This window comes from Aquila chrysaetos, chromosome 4 (genome assembly GCF_900496995.4).
Source record: "Aquila chrysaetos chrysaetos chromosome 4, bAquChr1.4, whole genome shotgun sequence".
NCBI lineage: Eukaryota > Metazoa > Chordata > Aves > Accipitriformes > Accipitridae > Aquila > Aquila chrysaetos.
The window spans coordinates 61,353,122-61,359,037 of NC_044007.1; positions in this window are offsets into that span (position 1 = coordinate 61,353,122).

A 5,916-nucleotide genomic window follows, 5' to 3' on the forward strand; every position below is an offset into this window, starting at 1 on the left:
TGCTTGCACAAGATCAAGCCTTTATCTTTTTCTCACTCCTCCCTTCTCCCCAGCAAGTAGGCTGTGGGTGGGCAAGAAGTTGGGAGGGAACACAGACAGGACAGCTGACCTGAACTGGCCAAAAGGATAATCCACAACATATAACATCATGTTCAGCAAATTAAAAAAAAATAAAAAATAAAAAATAAAAAAAAAAAAAATGTGGAGGGGTTGTCTTCCAAAGCGGCCGCTGCTCAGAGACTGGCTGAGCATTGTTCTGGTTGTGGGGGATGGTGAGGGATTGCTTTTGCATCAGTTGTTTTTTTTTTCCTCTTTCCTTCTCTTATTAAACTGTCCTTACCTTAACCCACGAATTTTCTTGCTTTTGCTCTTCCTATTCTCTCCTCTGTCCTGCTCCTGAGGGGAGTGAATGCACAGCTGTGTGTGGGAGCTTATCTTCTGTCTGGGGTCAGCCCACCACAGACTACAAGCGAAAATACACTTCCTTACTTGATTGTACTGTGAATGACAAAAATACAACATCACTAGAAGATACACGCACCATGGCCTTGTAATTTACTATGAATAATAATATTTTTACTCTTTGCTACAATAATATTGTTTTTTCTGCTCCTAATGATATATCTATCTTTAGAAATCATGCTGTTATAAGACAGTCCTTCAAGAATTTCAGATAAGGTTGCCATTGTCATTCTGTTTCATAGCCTTGCAATTAAGTTCTCAGTGAGAAGTTCTCATAGCACTTACGCAGTGTAATGCTAGCAAGTCACAGTTTACGTGGAAAATATAATTTTCCAGCATCACACTATTCAGCAGACTACTTGTTTGGGCACAATCTCCAAATAATGAAGTTGTGGAGTTTACGTGAAGTCATTTCATTACCTAAAGTTCCTTCATTATCATATACTGAAGCACCCAAGAAAGAAATTTAGGAAGGAAAGTACCTTCTTTCTGCTACTACAGCAGTGGAAAAAAATAAAATAAAATGAGATGCCAAAAATGAGACAGTGCCCCAGGATTTTGTTCACAATAGAAAAAACAAATAGTTTTGTCACAATCACTTCCATTCTGCTTTGTAAGAGCTCACTATCAATCTGTATACAGGCATTCATAATTTACAGCAAATCCCAAAGGAGCTTGTGTTCTGTGACAGAGCATTACCAATATTATACAAAACCCAGGTGAAACCTGGGGAGACACATTCCATCTGACTGAGTCTCCAGTGTAGTGGAGTACATTTCTCCTGCTTGCCAAGTACATACCGAATTTAAACCCAAAAGTTTGATTTAAACAAATTTTCAGCTTATATAAAAAACCTTAATTCCTTCTGTGGATTATTCTAGACCTTTTATACTATGGTACCCAAGGGTCATTTTGATCCCCAAATATGTTTTTTTGATTTTTAACCTACAATTATCAAGTTACTGCATTAAGAAACAATTTTGAGTTATATATATATTCAGTGAATGAAAGGAAAGTCTAAGTGACCTTCAGAGAAACTTTGAACCTTGCAAACTCAATTTGTTATTTTCTTTAAGACTTATTAGATATAGATCTTCATAACAACTTGAACTATTTCCTCTGAAGAAAGAAATTTTTTTTTTTTGTGGGAGCAGTGTAAATGGTCTCTGAAACTTAGAAATTATATTAGTCCTGATAATTTATTTCACTCTGCATGTGTGTGATAAAAACTAGGTTCTTTGCAATACCATTTTTTATTCAATTGAAAATTTAAGAAAAAATATAATTCTGAATCAGTACCTTTAATTAAAGTTTGGTGTCAACATTTAGTGTCTCTCATATTAACAGCATGTCTCTTCATGTACTTTTGATTTATAGTTTCTTCGATGGTTTAAATCTTTTTCAATGTTCTGTTACTGGGAGTATTCTCTGAGAGTTTCTTAGACAAATTAATGCAAATTACACATTTCTTAAGATTGATCACTAGGTTGTTTCAAAACACACAATTCAGCTTTATACACAACAAAACTGTTTTCTTACCCTTCATTGACTGATATTTTGTATTATTTTTGTTTTTATAAGAAAGTCCTCGATGCTTTTATTTAAAAGTCGAAGTATTGTGTAATTGCACAATCAATTGTAAACACGCATGACTCAAGTTCTCAGATACTATTTTCTTGAAATTGTAAAACTTAAAATTATTAGTTGAATAAAAAACTTTTTCCCACTTGAGAGAGCTATCATGAAATTGAATTTAAATATTATGATATTAGTCACATTCACAGTATTTACATTTTTTACTATTGCTATGGCATCATGTTAAAGAAGCTCAACTAGCATAACAAAAAAAAAATATCCTATTCCTATGAGATGCTAGTAATATTTTAGGTAATTGAATACCGTTCTGCTGATTCTCATTATTTATTGAAAGTGCTCATTTCCATTATCTTAAATCTTTAAAGACAGTAAATCAAGCCTTGTTTTAATTATATTTTATGCTCAAGAAATTCACAGTAAATTGTTGTTTTGGTGATGCATTATTCCCTTGTTCATTCTTTTTAAACAGTGCACCTAATTCACCCTTTTTGGGGGATCTTGAGTTCATTTTCACTGCTTATTAGTTCAACTAATAAAGTGGAATACAATTTATAACTTGTAGCATAAGTTCCATTTTTTAGTTAAAAAAAACAAACCAGTTTCCTTCTTGTGGTATGTCTCACTGCTTGCCAAATACTATATTAGATTATGAGGATTATTACCATAACAAACAGTAATCAGTAGTCTAATTTTAAATATTCTGTAACTAGTGTAATGAAAATCCTCTAATAATTGTTAATCACTAACAATCACATGTAAATACATTTAATTCTAGATACCATTTTCTTCCTATCTATAGTTTTGGTTACTTGGCACTCAACATCTTTGAAAGATATAACTTTAAATCCCCCAAACCAGATTGATCCAGATAAATAGGTGACTAAAGACAGGTAAGACTGAGTTTTAAGTGACAGCCTTCAATTTACTACACATTAGTCTACCAGGTGTATCATAATGAGTCACTTGAAGATTCCTGTCATATAATTTATATTCCCTCCTCACTCTACTCAAGAGAAGGTCAATTCAGAGGCTAGTCTCTTTGTTGTGACAGGAAAACTACAAGGCAATTTTCAGTGTGTGAAAAAGTCACAGCTACCAAAAAAACCCTCCCCACCCCACAAAAAAGAAAACCCCAAATCCCGCCAAAACCAAACCACCCTTCAAGTCACCTTAACTTTTTGAAGACTTGGTGCTTTTCACCAGCTATAACCAACTAATGATAATAATTAATAGGGAGAAAGAAGCAATTTCAAACAAAGAGACTCTCCCTTACATTCCCTTTTCTTTATGAGGTTGCTCTTCATTTGTAAGCATACTGAGCTTTCCTCTCTGACATACATATTTAGCTGATTATCCTGAGCTTACTGACATGAGTTTCATACTGGTGTAATTTTACTCTTTAGTGAAGTTACTTTTAATTCAAACAGTATAAATAAGGGTAGACTAGATTCAGTTTGGGGACCATTCATTTTTATCTTCAGTTTAATTTACTTTTGTTTGTAGAAATCCAGACTATTGAATAACAACAACTTAAAACGACATTTTTTTGTGTGTACCCAGTTGTGTGTATAGGAGCACCAATCTACCCTTCCTGCATGACAGCAATTCTTGTATTGCACTAACTCATTTTAAGCAAAAGGGATACAAGCTTTAAGACTCATAGCTGGAAGGCTTGTTACAGATGCTTCAGACTACGTAAGGAGCATGCTTTGCATTAATTCAGATAATTCCCAGGGCCAGTGCAGAATGGAATAGCAAAAGGTTCTTCAGGGGGGAAAAAAAAAAAAAAAAAAAATCCTGATGTATGGCATTGCATCATCATCATCTTTATTTACTTTTACCTCCTAATACCTTGGAAATGCTGTTATATTCATTTCACAGGTGAGATCTGAGGAACTGAGAAAGAAATACACAGAGTTACTGAGACAGTAAGTACTTAATTACTTAGCTCCTGAAGGCATTTTTCCTTAATCACGCCCGAGTCAGATGTTCAGTTCATCTTAAATGCTTAAGCACTTTTCAAAATCATGTAATATTCCAACTTTTCATTCCTTGGATGCTCATGACAGAATTAGATTTGAGTCTGTATTTCCCGTAAACTAGGCTAACTTCTCTGTCTAAGAGGAGAAAATTTAGGAAAAGAGAAATAATGGACCCACATTAGAACTAATCTCCTGACAAGGAGAGGAATTATCATTCTTCTTATGAAAAAATATATTTCAGCATGCATTGAGACGTACAGCAGGTAAAATATGAGCTGAGTAATAGTTGTGTGTCAAACACCGTACCCAGTATCCTCTGTATCTGAAATGTTGTCTAGATGCAGACACGTCCAACGACTGGCTGGATTAAGTATTAAAACATGCTTATCCTTATGCTGTCCATAACACTAATCTCCTTCCAAACACTGCTGCCTCCTTGCTTGTGACAGGTAAAGGAAAAAACTAGCACATAAACAGGTAACAACACATAAACAAACAAGAATAAAGTCCAACTATGAAGGTAGATACCTGTCTTACCAATATTGATGTTGTTCTCATCTTTGCCTTAGTCTTTCCTTTACGTATTAAATCTGTTTTAGTTCTTAATTTCTGTTCACTTGAGGTTGTGCACTACTCTAATAAGAGACTGTGTCTTTACTTGCTCTTCCTGTTTTTTTCAATTCATGCACTAGAAAAATCTCTGCATCATGAATTAAAAAGAAGAAGAAAAAAAAAAAAAAAAACCCAAACCAAAAACCCCATGAACAATGCCACTCACAGAAATGACTCTTATTTGTTCAAGCATAGCTATTAGAGAAGAATAGAAATAAGGAGAAAAATTAAAATGCTCCCTGCTTCATAGCTTTCCCTTTTGGTCTAATCTGCACATTCACCACACCAGCCTGCTGGTTTAGAATTAATGCAGTATGTTGATTTGCAAGGTGAAGCTATGTTATGTAATTTTTCTCATGCCTCCAAGATCAAATACTGTCTGAAATCAGACATGACCACGTTCATCATTCCAAGGGGATTATGTTTCCTTTTCCGTAACGCACTCATTCTTATAGACAACTTGCTATACATCATTTTCCTACTAGTCAGTATCATAAAATTTCAGAAACTGAAAATTCGTGAATTGTTCTAATGTGAATCCTATTTCAGTAGAAATAGATAATCTTTCTCAGTTATGCCCAGACGCCAGAAGGACTGCTTTGAAGCTAAACATTTTTTTTTTCCTCACTAAAACATTAAGATATATAGAATCAAATTTCTGACTTTAATAGTCTAAGACTTTTACTTTCATACTTTAAGATCCCATTTTACAAATAGTACATGAAGGCTTTCTACAAGCAGCAGAAGAGTAAAAGATGTAAACAAGTAAAAATATATTTAAAAACCCAAAACACTGCTAACTACCATCTTGAAAAGACCATGGTACTTACTCTCACTTGTGCTTTAAACCACATTACTTCTTAATTTACTTAACCTTACATAGGAAAAAGCATAACTATTTTGATATTGATTCTATATGATATTACTTAAATCTTTTCCTTCTTCCACCAAAATTATGTTAGAATATTTTATCCTTCCCAAACCAAACCCTGAATTGCTAAGTTCTCACTGACTTTGCCTCACTGCAGAGAATAATACATCTTACATACTTTTTCTTAATATAATTTCAAATAATGGAGTGAAAGCAAGAGCAGGTATGAAGTTTAACAGAATATCTTCTTTGAACAAAAGTTAGGTACCTGCAAGTACTTAAAAAAACCCAAAACAACCCCCCCCCCAAACAAACCAAAACAAAAACCCAGACCACCACCAGAAACCCCCCCACAAATCACAATACTTGTTTATTCAGGGGGAAATCATGCTT